Consider the following 15,857-nt stretch of genomic DNA (forward strand, 5'->3'; position numbering starts at 1 on the left):
ATCAAGGAAAAAAAGCAAAATGGTTTCAAGATGAACACAAACGTGCATTTATTTACTGGTTACGTGATAAGGTATGGAGAAGTTAAATATTTAATATCGTATCATTGTTTTAGCTTTAGCTTTAGTGAATAAATATTTTTCATATTTTTGTCAATTGACTAGATTGAACAGGAGCGAAGTCAACCAAATCACACAATTTCTGAAACATTGAGATGGATAGCCCATGGTCCACAATGGATAGTAACGAAACATGAAGGATATGAGATTGGAAGGGTTCAATTCAACACTTTAGATAGGGATACTAAGTGGGTCACCCAAAATAGTGGTGTCAAAGTAATTGCCAAAAGTGAGCATTTTGCTGGTGCTAAGGATAATAACCCAATTTTAGCTGAGATGGCATACTACGGGGTCATAAGAGAAATTTGGGATGTCAATTACACTGTGTTTCGAGTTCCTATGTTCAAGTGTGATTGGGTTGACAATAGCGGTGTGAAAGTTGATGAGATGGGGTTTACATGTGTTAACTTAAATAAAATTGGATATAAATCTAACCCATTCATTGTGGCTTCACAAGTTCAACAAGTATTTTATGTTGAAGATCAACTTGATTCGAGATGGTCAATTGTTTTAACTCCACCACAACATCATACTTTTGTTGAAGAAGAATTCTTTGAAGAAGATGTTCTTGGCGATACTATGATGGCTCACAATCCATTTGTCATACAGTTGCCAAGTGTTGATGAAAATGATAATGAGGATGAATGTGAGAGTGGCTATATTCGTAACAACTGTGATGAGATATGGATAACAAATACCTTCTAAATAAATTGGTACGTAGATTTATTTATATGTTTTAAGTAATATGTATGACATTTATTATTATCCATTTAATTAATTTTGTTATTCGCTTTCATAAGAACAATGATAATATTCTTTAAATTTTCATCTACTAATTTATTACTTTTTCATACTTAATATATATTTATTTTGCATAAGTGTTTATAAATTTATTAATTTTTTCATATGCAGTATGAGGGTGTGTAATATCGTCAACAAGGGGATGGCAACTTCCATCTCAATGAATATGCAATTCATGGAGATTTAGTAAATATTGCTTTTGCTTTTGCATATACAATAGTTTACGGAATTGTAAAAATATTTGATGAGATACTATTTAATTTATTTGATAATTATTTTGTTATGCAAATGTTTACTTTCAATTTTTGTATTCTAATTACTTTGAATGAAGCTAATTTTAATTTTTTTTGTATTTATTATTTTTTCATAAATTGTAACAAAATTACAAAAAGCAAATTAGAAAAAGGAAACGGCAACGTACAAGAGAAGAAGGTTGACACTAAAGGATCTGTAGCGATGCATAATAACAACACGGTCGCCATTTTAGACATTTAGTGATGCATAATAACAACATTGTCTCCATTTTCGACTTTTAGCGACGCATAAAACAACTTCGACCTTTAGCGATGCACAATAAGAACCTGGTCGCCATTTTCAACCTTTGGCGACGCTCTAGACTAGCGTGACAGTTTTTAGTGACGCTTTGTTTAAATATATAGCGATGCAAAAAAAAGAGTCACTAAAGGTTAAACATATATGAAATTAGCGACACGTAGTTTTAAGTAAAGGCGACGTATAACTACACAAGTCACTAAAAATTCTACAACTTAGCGACGCATAAATTTACATAAAACCGCGATGAAGTATAATAAGTCACTAAAAAGTCACACAATTAGCGACTCATAAATATAGGGTCGCTATTTCTTCCATATTAGTGATGCATAGTTTACATAAAAAAGCGACGAAATATAATAAGTCATGAAAAATGATAACAATTAGTGACTCATAAATGTAGACTCGTTGTTTCTTCCATATTAGCGACGCATTAATTTCAGTGAAACAGCGACGCAGTATGTACGTGTCACTACAAATGCTAGAAATTAACGACGTAGGTGTTTAGAGTCACGGATTCCTCTATTTTTAGAGTCGCGAGTCTCTTTACATTTAGCGACGTGGTTTTATACGGCGTCGTTATTTCGTCAACATTAGGTGACTTTGATTTATACGTCACCGTTGGTGGAATGTTTTTAGCGACAGGACGTTAGACGACGTGGTAAAATGCGTCTTTGTTTATTTCATTTAGTGTATTTAATTGCGTCACTAATCAACGAGTTTCGCATAGTGACCATTTGCTACAAGAATTGCAACAGGAAATATTTTTAGCACCCTTTAATTTAGTCCAACTTATTTGCTTTGAATAATATTGAATCAAGGGAAATACAACACATACATGTATTATTTGTGTGAACTGAAAATCTTAATTGAAGGTTATTGTTTTTAATTAAATACATAGCTAGCAAGCTAGAATTGAAACAGTACTGTTACCCTGTTATTTGTCACTGTTTTTCCAGTTTTTCTTACTGTAACCTGACTACTTAAATACTAAATAGAAAGAAATTAAAGTTGTATCATCTGGTATACAAAATAAACTAGCTACGAGCACATGCAGTAACTATTACAGTAAACAATCAACTTCAGGAATTGAGTTGGAAGAGCTTCCATGAGCATTTTCGCAAGACGAGATAGTTTCAAAACTCGAACTGGCAGCCGTTATGTTGACTTGTTCCATCATAATTTTAGTGCAAGCGAAAATTCCATTGCAATTCAGCTAGATTGCTCTGTCTATTGTTGACGTCCCATAAACATCAGCGAACAGTACATCGCTTATGTTAACTACTAAACTCATTGCATTTTTTTTGTCAACCAAAATACACAATGAAAATTAATTACCAGATTATACATTTATATATTTATTAATCGTAAAAATTATTTATTAATCCTCACCTTATTATCACAATTATATAATGATGGATCAGGACAGTAAGATTGGTCAATGATGATTGGATTGCCAGTGTTAATCCGAGTTATGTTCTGGTATGTGATTTTCTTTGCATATCCAGACCCTCCCTACACAATTTTCTATATAAGACACGGGCAGCTGTTATTGGCTTTATAATTAAACATGTATACAAAAGATAAGTAAGTATGTTTATTTCATATATATATGTGTGTGTGTGTTAAAATTACCTGCCATGTTTTAATCCTGGCACCGTTATCAGATCCATTGAAAGTACAGTGCTTGACATGTATTTCCTCCACTGTATCAAATCCTCCATTTCTTCCCAGGCTTCCAACACTACAAGGTACGCAAAATTAATTAACCTAATATTCAGAAAAATCTGGCATTTCATAATTAAATATATTTGGACCTTTAATCGTATAAATAGAAGCAATAGATCAAGAAAATTAATTAATTAATATTATTATAGAAACCTTATTCCGTGGCCTGGACCGCATGTCATCCAAGTAGTGTTGATAAAAGCTGAACCATTATTAATAGCAATACAGTCATCCCCTGCATCAATTAATTTAATGATAAAGCAATTAAGAAGATTATATTAATTTATTTAGATTATAATTTACAGGATGTATATAGTATATATTTGATATATAATATACCAGTTCCAATGAAGGTGTTGTTAATTATAATGTTGGTTGAGCCGGCAATGTCGATTCCATGGGTATTAGGGCTATCAGCAGGGCCTGATATGTGATTTCTTTGGCTGTTTATATGTGTTAATCCACTCACTGTAAGGTTTTTACATCCGTTAAATGACAATGCCTACATATATAGAATTATATAAACACATTAATTATTAATTAATTAATTAAGAGAATATTCAACAAAATTTGTATAACAAAGCTTTCACTTACACGAAGTCTCGAGCTACTTTTGGAAGCGGTATATCAGACCCAATTGTCAATGTACTTGATTTTGGAGCCGTTGGAGATGGAAATACTGATGATTCCCAAGTACTATATAGCTACATTTTTTTTTTCTAATTTCCTTTTCTAAGCAAAGTATGAACGAATTAAAGCATGGAAGTTAAACGTTCATTTTATTTGAAAATGGAAGGCTTTTCTAAAGGCATGGGAAACAGTTTGTGAAGCTGCATCAGATCCTACTCCAACCCTTATCATTCCAGAGTGAAAAGCCTTCTTGTTGAAGCCTCTAACGTTCCAAGGTCCATGCAACTCTACTACAATTCATGTGCAAGTAACAACATTTATACAACATACATTTTAATTTGTGTATAAATAATTAAATAAATAAAAAATAGTAGTTTTAATTTAATTTTCTCATTTTATTTGCAGCTTGAGGGAGATATTATTGCACCAAGCGAAGTATCAGACTGGAATGGATTTGACTCGAACTATTGGATTATCTTCTCAGGTGTGAGTGGACTCAATGTGGATGGAAATGAGAAAATTGATGGCAAGGGAGCCAATTGGTGGATGTCCTGCCCTAAAGTTAGTAATAACATTATGTAACACCCCGTCCCGAACCATGTCGGAATTTTTGCACGTTGATCGAGGTTGACTGTTGACCGTTAACCGAAGGGGTCAAAAGTTGACTTTTTGTTCCGGTTGGAATTCTAGGTTGACTGAGGTACCGTTACGAAGTACACGTTGGCACGAGTTCGTAGACTAGTAGCACGTTGAAAACGGAGCTACGGTTTGAAAGTTATGAGCAAAACAAGTTGAGGTCCAAACTGTCCAAGGGGTGCCGGAGTTGACTTTTTATTCATGCAAGGTTGAGCTTTGACTCATGCATGGTTGTGAAGTGCTCGTCGATACGAGTCCGTAGACTAGCGGCACGTCCGATTTGGACATGTGGTTTGAAAGTTATGGACCTGTAAAGTTTTTCAAATACCGTATTATTTTAATATTATTTTTACACGCATAACGATGTGCCACGTGTGACTTATTGAAGGTGACCATGTGTCACCATGGTGAAATGCCACATGTCAACCATGTGTAAAAATAAATTGTTTTATTATTATTTTGAATAATAATATTATTATTAATATTATTTAATCATTTTTATTTTATTTATTTTTCTTTTTCTTTTTCTTTTTCTTTTTCTTTTCTTTTCCCCACGTGGGAAAACACCATTTCTTTCTTTTTCTTTTTTCTTTTTCTTTTTTTTTCTTTTTTCCCTTCTTCTTCCCCGAGCATGAAAACACCAAACACACACAGTGTTTTTTTCTCCCACCGGCCGTCCCTCTCTCTCTCCCGTGTTTTTAAATTTCGGCCACCCATACTATACACGCGCCGGCCAGTGACGTGCGGAAGGAGGAGGCGAGCTCGGTCGCCAATTTTCACGGCCAGCCGCCTCCGGACGGGCGCCGATCGGGCTGGAGAAGCCGCCGGTCGCCGAAATTTCTCTCTCCTCTTTTCTTGTGTTTTCCGGCCAGCCCAGTCCCAATTAAACCTCCTCTCCCCCTATTTTGGGTCCCCTGAGTTCAAAAATGGCCTCCAATCTCAAAAATTCGAAGCGGTTTGCGAGATACGAGGAAGTGAAAACCGGCCGAAACTTCCCGACCAAATTCCGGCCACCTCCAGCGGAATTGGGGTCGATGGAGACCGGATTGGTGATCCTCGTCCCACGAGCTTCGATTCGGTATATCATTCGACCATTTTGGTTAAAGTTTGTGTTTGAGCCCCCGGGTACCGGGTATTATTTACCCGATTAAAATATTAATTTATTTGACTATCTGTGAATTTTGTTCTAGGAGCACCGGTGAGTCGTAGAATTGATCCCGTGGTGGATCATGGGTTAATTGCGTGCTCCAGGTGAGTGACCCACCTTCAAATTAATTTTGGGAATTTAATTGATGAATATATTATGTGTGATTTAAATATTTGGAATTTAATTGCTATGTGCCAAATATTTATTGGATTTATTGTGGAATTATTTATGAATTTATTGGATTTAAGAAAATGTGCATTTTACAAATTTATGCCATGTGAAATTATTTTATGGTTTTGAGGATTTTGAAATTGGTGTGGTTTTAATGGTAAATTGGGCACGATTTGATTTTCAAATATTTCAAGGAAAATATTTGGTTATGTTGGTGATTTCAATTTTTATAAAATATGCCCATGGAATATTATGAGATTTGATTATGATATTTCGAGAAATTATTTATGCTTGGAAAAATGTGGATATTTGAATTGACGGATTTGAGAGTTGGTGGATTTGAAAATCATGGAATTTATGGCATTGATTATAAAGAAATTGTGGAGAATTTTCCGGTTCAAGCGGATGGACTATGCCCGCTATGTTTATGCAAAAATGTGAAATTTGTTATATAATTTAAATATGTGGATTTTATGATTTTTGGATGCACCATGCACGTACTGGTGTTCTGTTTATATGTGATATGGTTAGTGTGCACACGGTTGTGATTAGCGCGCAGGTGGGTGTGAGTAGCGCGCGGTTGTGATTAGCGCGCAGGTGGGTGTGAGTAGCGCGCGGTTGATATTATGAGGTTGTCCTGTGGTTGCCATCGGATGAGGGTAGGCCACCCCCCTTTGGCCGGGACACCAGGTTAGCAGCGGCGCAGTGGGACGCCACGCGACCGTATGCCAGTTTCTCTCTATAACCTCCTGTCTGGCGATACCTTGGGACGCTGGGTACTGTTGGCGCCACTGGTATATAGTGGGTGCATCAACTGATTTTCAGAACTGTGTTTTAAAAATAAAATGTTTTTAAAGCTGTATTGGAATTAAAATTAATTATTACTGTTCTGGTATTTATTTGATGTCTTGGTTTTCGGGGAATACGAACAAAGGGTTTTGTTAAAAGGTTTTAAAAGGGGAACTTTTCCAACTGAGAGAATTGTAAGGGTTTTGAGAGAAAATATTATTTCCAAATAATTATTATTTATATACCTATTACCGTAGTATTATATTGTATAGTAGTAGGGTCGCTCACTGAGATGATTAGCATCTCACACTCTTAAATTCCGTTCCTCTAGGTACCAGGTTGTCGGTGTTCACTCAGAGCGGACTTGATCTTCATCGCTGTTTTACTTCGTGAAGTACCCTGTTCTTCTTTTATTGCAGTTGTACTATTTCTTTCACTCTTGTTGTATTTATTTTGCACTGGATTACTGTATTTATTTTTGAAGTGCTGAAATTTGTGGAATCAATTTGTAGTTTGTGGGAGGAATAAGGGGATGTTTATAGAAGTGTGTTTTCAGTGCAGGTAGTTTGTGGTAAGTAAATCCCTTAGGGGAGGCTCTGTCGGATTTTCCGTTTTAGGATCCGGTAGGGTTTCCCTGGGATCAGGGCTGTCTAGGGTTCCGGGGAAGGAATTCTGGACGGGTCCTGACAATTAAGCATTCACTTTTCTTTTAAAAGTTACTTTTATATATTCATGCTTCTATTAATGAAGTGGTCTCAAGCAAATTGATTAATTTGATATGTCTTTGACAGATGCTCTCACTACAACATATATTATTTTTAATATCATGTGAAAAATGCTATAAATGGTGTATAATTACATTTTTAAAAATACTATGACAATCCACGCTGTAAAAAGTTTTACTCTCTCATAGTATTTTAAAATGTCATAATATTACTTGAGCATATACTACATATCATGATTATGTGTATTTATATAGACTATAGTATACTTTACCTCTACATTATTTCTTTCTTATTTAATCACTAGTTTGATCATCACGATTTAACAGCTAAATTGTTTACATTTTCCTAGATCTTACAAAAGTATGAGATTTATTTCCAAACTAAACTTGTAGGTAGAGCGGTATTTCCTAAAATTGTAATAGGTAGTCGATTTCAGCATTTTAATGCAATTCAGATAAGAAAATTTGGATCATAATCCATGCATGAAAAAGGATGAGAACTTTTGGATGTTGGTCAATCGTTTTTTGAAAGGCCAGCCTAGTTCCTTTCTGTTAATCTACTGCAAATAAAGTGGTGCTGTGTAGGTAATTTTGGTATACATATGTACAAGAAATTGACTATTTGAGTTGTCAAGTCCCACATCGGTTGGAAAGCAAAACAAAACATGACTTATAAGCGTGTGAATACATTTCCCTTGCAGACGCATTTTAAACCCTTGAAGGCTGGGTTGTAAGAGGATTTCCCAGGCCCAAAGAGGACAATATCTGCATGCAGGTGGTCTGGGCTGTCACAGATGGTATCAAAGCCGCTAGGCCCCCAAGGAGGGAGGATTGTCAAGTCCCACATCAGTTGGAAAGGAGAATGAAGCATGGCTTATAAGCGTGGTATGGGCTGTCACAGATGGTATCAGAGCCGATGATACGAACCTAGAACGACCTGCTCCTAAACCCGTATTATATTAGCCCGGATCTAATTATGTTCAAGTTCTAATGGTCACCTCAACCCCTAACCAACCTGTGATTAGAAACCTTGATATATAATGAAGACGCCACAATAGGTGATGGAAGGCCTATTGATAAGTCAAACTAAAACACTCATTCACTAATGGTGTTTTAGGTGTTCAAAAGAACAAAGAGAATTCAATCTCACAAATACTTTTCTGTATAAAATTCAAACTTCCTCCTTATTGAAAAATAAGTCTTTAAATAGGCTACAAAGCCACGAAATAAAACCCTAAAAACAAAGGAAAAACTGGCCATACAAACTAGTTTCCTATGGTGGCCGAAATTCTCACTCCTTTCCTAATCTAATTTGGATTAATAAATTCCTTTATTTTGAATTAGGAATTAATTAATTTACAATGAAAATAATAAAATAATAAATTTCCTAAACTTATTGTTCCAGAAAATAAATAAATAAAAACTAAAAGTAATGGTAATTTCCTAAAACAAAAAGTAGAATCAAATTAGGAAACTATAATACTAGCTTTTTAACTAAGTTTACTTTGACCAATATTTGACCAAATTGAGCTCCAAATCAGCTTCAATATACTTTTTAGGATGCCAAATAATCTGAATATGAAGTCCCACACGTTTCCCATGCTTGGAAGAGGAAGAAAAAGCCAACTCAGCAAAATACAGTAAAGCCAGCACAAAATACAGTAAAAAATAGGCCAAATTTGAAGCTGTCCATACAACCCCTTTTTGAATGCCTTTGAAGCTGGCTTGACTTGATTCCGTATCCTCTTAGACATATGTATTTAATCCATAAATATTTTGAACCATTTCATGCTGCCCATTGTCCATATTTGCACAAAAACTGCTATCCGGGTCCGTATCGGCTTTCACCACTTGGACGCTTAGAATAGGCTTTGTATCTTCAAGTATGGACAAGCTCTTTTGAGATTGATTACCCCCTATATAAATGCTCCCAATTTGTCCTTAAATCTCTTAATTTGAGCTCTTGTGATTGGCCTAGTCTTCGTCCGTGTTGGGTTAACACCCCAGCGGGTTATCGGTTGAGCAGGCTCGAGCGAAATCACATCATTCCCCTCCTCTTGAAAAGGATTTGTCCTCAAATCTAGATCATCACCTGCAACAAAAGGAGATAACTCAACAACATTAAATGTGGCACTAACACTATACTCACCTATTAAATCAAGTTTGTAGGTATTCTCATTGATCCTTTCCAAAACTTGAAAATATCCATCTTCTCGCGGCATAAACTTGGACTTTCTTTGTTCGGGAATCCTCTCCTTCCTTGGTTGAAACCAAAACCAATCTCCTGGGTCAAATACTATCACAACAAATACTAGAAATACAAGTTCATCAAACTTTTTAATATTAGCAAATAATCTTTCCCAAATTTTCAAATTTCCATTAAGTAAATCTTTTAACAATGAAGATAAAGTTCTATGCAACAAAAACATCTTTAAATAAGTATCTTTAAAATTCATGACTAGCAATGATTTCTTACTCAAAATTACTTTATTAGCTTCACCAAAATTAAGATAAAAAAAAAAATTTCCTTTCTTTCCTTTCTTTTCCTTTCTCACTCACGGGTTCATTGGATTTTGCATCACTCTCGTCTTTTGCTCCAATTTTCTTACTCTCGGATTTCTTTAAATTTTTTCACTCAACCTGGGTTTTAGAGGACTTACCTTGGACAGCAAGCTCACCTTTCCCCTCTTGAATGGATGGTGGAACCTTTGGTACCATACTAGCCTTCTCTTTGAGCCTCTCAGCTTCCCTCATTTGTTGCATTTGAAGTTGATCGCTAAATACTTCCTTTAAAGTTAATGGCTCTAGCTTAAACTTTTTCCCTTCAAATTTAAATACAATGCTATTCTCTCTACCATAATGGATAGCATCTCTATCAAATTTCCATGGCCTACCCAAGAAAATATGACCCACATGCATAGGAACAACATTACACAATACAACATCCACATATGTATCAATGCTGAATTTTACTTTGCCTTGTTTATTTAGTTTTATCTCACCACTATAATTTAGCCATTGTAATCTATATGGTTCTGGATTTTTAATAGTTGTTAAGCCTAATTTATCAACTACCATGCTACTAATTACATTTGCACAACTTCCACTATCTATAATCATACTACATATGTTACCTTGAATTTCGCATCGACTGTGGAAGATGTTTTCTCTTTGAATTTGTTCCTCATCTTTGTATATAGTAAGGACCCTCCTTGCAACCAAGCTCAAGTCATCCCTTGAAGGTTGGAGTGTTTCGGGTTCCTCATGCTCATCATCTCCGACTTCTCCATCTTCAATTTCAGTTTCAGCATCACTTTCTTCACTTTCGAATTCTAGTTCGCCATTACCTTTCAACACCATAATCCTCCTATTCGGGCATTGGCTAGCGATGTTTCCTCATCCCTGGCACTTAAAACACACAATTTCATGAGTTTTAGAAGGCTTAGGATCATATTCACCTTCACTTTTGTGTGCTTGGACAGATTCGGTTCTAGTCTCTCTCCTTGGCCGATTTGAACTTTCTTCTCCCACTTTTGGCTTTGGGTTGTTTTCAAAGGTAGGATTGTTTCTCCAGCCACTTGGAATTGATCTTCCGCTGTTGGAAACTCCTCCAAACCGTGAGCCTACACCCCTCCTCTTGAATTGATGCTCCAATTTAATAGCCACATGCAACATCTCCTCCAATTTTCCACATATTGTTGCAATTCTAGTTGGTTGGCTATCTCACGATTCAAACCACCAAGAAATCTTGCCATGGTTGCTTCTCTATCCTCATTCATGTTTAACCTCATCATAAGCATCTCCATCTCCTTATAATAATCCTCCACGGACATACTTCCTTGAGATAGGGATTGAAGCCTTTGATGCAGCAACCTATGATAATGTGATGGTATGAACCGCTTCCTCATGGCTCCTTTCATTTGGCGCCATGTAGTGATCAAGTCATCACCAACTCTCCTTCGGGTGTTTTGCTCATTTGTCCACCATTAGAATGCATAATGGCCAAACTCCATTGCTGCCAACTTCACCTTCTTACCCTCCAAATAATTATGGCAATCGAATATCATCTCCATCTTTTCTTCCCACTCCAAATATGCCTCAGGATCACTTTTTCCCATGAATGGTGGGATGTTGATCTTGATATTGCTAAGATCATCATCTTCATTCCTTGCTCGTCTCCCATGGATTATCCTTTCTTAAGGTTCAAAAATTTCATCAAACCCTTCATCCAAGTCATCTCCATAGTTACTTCCTCTGAATTCCTCTCTTAGTCGCCCTCGGCCTCCTCGACCTCGACCTCCATGAGCATCTAACCTTATATTGGGCACTCCTTGGATATTTCTAACCTGTCCATCTTTTGATTTAAATGGTCAAATTGGGCATTTATCCGCTGTAATTGCTCCAATATAGCCCTCATGTCTGTTTGCTCACCACTCCCCGTAGCTCGGAAATCACCTTTAAATCCTACGGACTCCTCTTCATTAATTCTCAAAGGTGGATCTCCTCTTCTCACCCGTCAATCTGCCATGTTAGTATAAATAATCCGAAATAAAATAAATTCTCACCAAAAGGCACTCCCTCATGTGTTTCACTCAATCAAGATCTCGACACTCGTGTTTTCACACTAGTTTCGGCTTTTACCCTCTTTTAAGCTCACACACTCTTGCTTTTTTCCACTCAATGAATTATCTCAAAGTTCTAATTAAAACACCCAAAAAACAGCAATTATATCACAAGTATGTTTTAATTAAACTTATCAACAAAACAGTGGAAAAAAGTAGGCAATACCGAAAGAATTCAACAAGACCTAGTTTTCGACTTTTCTAGGCAAAATAAAGCAAATTAAGGAGAAATCTTTGAAATTTTTAAGAACTGGAACAGAAGGTAAGAGATTAAGGATTCAAGAATAAAATTTAGGAAAAAGAATTTCAAACTCAAACAAGAATCAAATTGAACAAAAATATAGAATAGTGTTGGTTGTTGTTCTTGTAATTCAAGTTTTGTATCAAATCCTTTAACTAATTTTAATCCAATAATTAAGCACCCAAAATTCCAAATATCCAGCAGCAAAAATAATTCTCCAGCAACTCCAAATATGTAACAAATAGTCAACAATGCAGCAGTTCAAGGAAATTTCCAGCAAACACCAAATTCAACAAACCCATTTTTTTTTTTTAATTTGGCTTTTTCTTCTTCTTCTTCTTTTTTTTTTTTCACTCACAGAAAATAAATCAACTGCAGTAGCAAAGATCAACACCAAAAATTGCAATTCCACCCCAAAAATCCACCAAACCCGTGGCCTCCAACAAAAACAAAAGTGCAGGTTTTTTTTTTTTTTAAATATGTTGCCACAAACCCTTCTTTTTTTTTCTTTTTCTTTTTTTGAATATATGGATGCAAATATTTAAGACTAAAACAGCAAAGAAAAATCAACAAAAACCAAAATTAACAAGAACAATGATGAAAAACAACCAACAAAGTAGGAAACAAAAATACGATAAAACTAGGAAATCCTAATTCAACTAGGAATGAATTTTTTTTTTTTTTTTTTTTAAGATGCAGAAGGTGTATGATGATAGAAGCAACCTTAACCTAATGCTAAAATTGTAGAATAACACAAAAACAAATAAAGCAAATAAAGATAGATCAAACCTGAATAAATTTTGGCTCTGATACCAAATGATACGAACCTAGGACGACCTGCTCCTAAACCCGTATTATATTAGTCCGGATCTAATTATCTTCAAGTTCTAATGGTCACCTCAACCCCTAACCAACCTGTGATTAGAAACCTTGGTATATAATGAAGACGCCACAATAGGTGATGGAAGGCCTATTGATAAGTCAAACTAAAACACTCATTCACTAATGGTGTTTTAGGTGTTCAAAAGAACAAAGAGAATTCAATCTCATAAATAATTTTCTGTATAAAATTCAAAATTCCTCCTTATTGAAAAATAAGCCTTTAAATAGGCTACAAATCCATGAAATAAAACCCTAAAAACAAAGGGAAAACCGGCCATACAAAGTAGTTTCCTATGGTGGCCAAAATTCTCACTCCTTTCCTAATCTAATTTGGATTAATTAATTCTTTTATTTTGAATTAGGAATTAATTAATTTACAATGAAAATAATAAAATAATAACTTTCCTAAACTTATTGTTCCAGAAAATAAATAAATAAAAACTAAAAGTAATGGTAATTTCCTAAAACAAAAAGTAGAATCAAATTAGGAAACTATAATACTAGTTTTTTGACTAAGTTGACTTTAACTAATCTTTGACCAAATTGAGCTCCAAATCAGCTTCAATATACATTGTAGGATGCCAAATAATCTGCATATGAAGTCCCACACGTTGCCCATGCTTAGAAGAGGAAGAAAAAGCCAACTCAGCAAAATACAATAAAGCCAGCACAAAATACAGTAAAAAACAGGCCAAATTTGAAGCTGTCCGTACAACCCCTTTTTGAATGCCTTTGAAGCTGGCTTGACTTGATTCCATATCCTCTTAGACATATGTATTGAATCCATAAATAGTTTCAACCATTTCATGCTGCCTGTTGTCCATATTTACACAAAAACTGCTACCCGGGTCCGTATTGGCTTCCACTACTTGGACGCTTAGAATAGGCTTTGTATCTTCAAGTATGGACAAGCTCTGTTGAAATTGATTACCCCCTGTATAAATGCTCCCAAGTTGTCCTTAAATCTCTTAATTTGAGCTCTTGTGATTGGCCTAGTCTTCATCCGTATCAGGTCAGCATCCCAACGGGTTATCGGTTGAGCGGGCTCAAGCGAAATCACATTGGCCGAGGCCGGGGCCAGATCAGTGTGCCAGCGTCCCCATGGATACATTTCCCGTTTTAAACACTTGAGAGCTGGGTTGTAAAAGGATTTCCCAAGTCCACAATATCGGTAGGATTACATGTATAATTGGGTGCCAACCAATTATAATAATAAAAATAATACTTCATTCAAATAAAATGTTATTTTCTAATATGCCGTTAGTGTAATAGCAATATATATGCGTAACAAGTAATTTTCAAAATTATATAATAAATTGTTAATTTGGTCATTCAATTAAAAGCATTTTGGTTCTATAAGTCTTCTGCAGGACTTGAAAATTAAGAGGGGCAAAATAATAATAATAATAATACAAGAGAGAAGAAAAGCAGAGGAGATTTCTTCATCTTCTCTCCCACCCTCCCTTCCTGATACTTCTCTACTTCGCCATACCATCTCATCCTGTTCTCCATTTGAAGCTGATATAAAACTTCCAAACACTAAAAAATTTTCTGCCTGTATTCTAGCATCTGCTAATTCATGCCTTAAAATTGCACCACTTAATTCTAAAAAATATGTGCTTTGTGCCGCTGTGTTAACAGGATTGTGTATGAAAGTTTTATCTGATTCCATCTTTGAATGTACTCTAGGATGTGCTAATACCGACATCACCACCAATCTTGAGTTCAGTAATTAGACTTTTTCGTCTCTCTCTGTCCCTCAATACGTTCAAATATTGAATCGTATGGTTGAATTCCTCTGTTGTGATTAGTTAATTTCTCCCTATTTAGCCTATGAATCTTTTCAAAAACTAAGCATTTTCTTCATCAATTCCTATCATGTTCTAATTCTTTTAAACGAAGCGGGGGGAAAAAAAAATTGACTACATTGCCTTTATTTTCTTTCTTTTGATGGAGTACCTAATTATGTACTGTTGAATTAAGTAAATCATGTTTTCAGGTATACATTCTTAGCTTAATTTGATGATATTGTAATTTGTAACAGAATGCCGAAAGAGTGGAAGGCTATTTGGGAACGTGCGAACAAGAACTATTATCATCAACTATTATTCAGTAATTGTTTTGTATTACTTGTTGCAACAAATTATGAAACTAAACATAGTGCTATTTATGTACTTCAATATACATGTACATGTATAAAGAAAACCGATGCTACTCCTTTCACTTTTGGGACAAAATATTATTAGTCTTGTCCACTTGCTACAACAATTACAATAGGAAATATTTTTAGCATGCTTTAATTTAGTCCAACTTATTTGCTTTGAAAAATAAAGATTTAAGGAAAACACACAAAATATACATGTAGCACTATTTGTTTCTTCAAATCTTAGTTGAAGGTTATTGTATTTGATTAAGTACAATTAAAAGTTACTTGTCATTGTTTGTACAGTTTTTCTTCTTATGATCAGTCTGTCCACGTAAATATTATTAAACTAAAATAATAACATGCAAAAATCACCAACTAAGCGCACCGTATAAGAAGGGCAGCAAACAATCAACCTGAGGATTTGAGTCCGCAGAGCTTCCTTGATCATTTGGGCAAAATGAAGATGAAGTTTTAAAATCTGAACCGGCAGAAGATGTTATTTTGACATGTTCCACCATGACATTGGTGCAACCAAAAACTCCATTGCAGTTCAGTTGAATTGCTTTCTCTATCGTTGGATGTCACAGTACATCGCTTACGTTAGCTGCTGAGCTCTTCACATTTTAATTTTGTCATCCAAAATATACAATTATCATTGATTAGCAAAATTA

The 15,857-nt window shown here is 35.2% G+C and overlaps 1 pseudogene; it reads right to left on the minus strand.

Moving 5' to 3' along the window:
- Window positions 1–2,533: 2,533 nt before the first annotated feature.
- On the minus strand, window positions 2,534–14,712 carry LOC125421015 (probable polygalacturonase At3g15720; annotated as a pseudogene).
- Between the last annotated feature and the right edge of the window lie 1,145 nt (window positions 14,713–15,857).

This window comes from Ziziphus jujuba, chromosome 1 (genome assembly GCF_031755915.1).
Source record: "Ziziphus jujuba cultivar Dongzao chromosome 1, ASM3175591v1".
Taxonomy (NCBI): Eukaryota; Viridiplantae; Streptophyta; class Magnoliopsida; order Rosales; family Rhamnaceae; genus Ziziphus; species Ziziphus jujuba.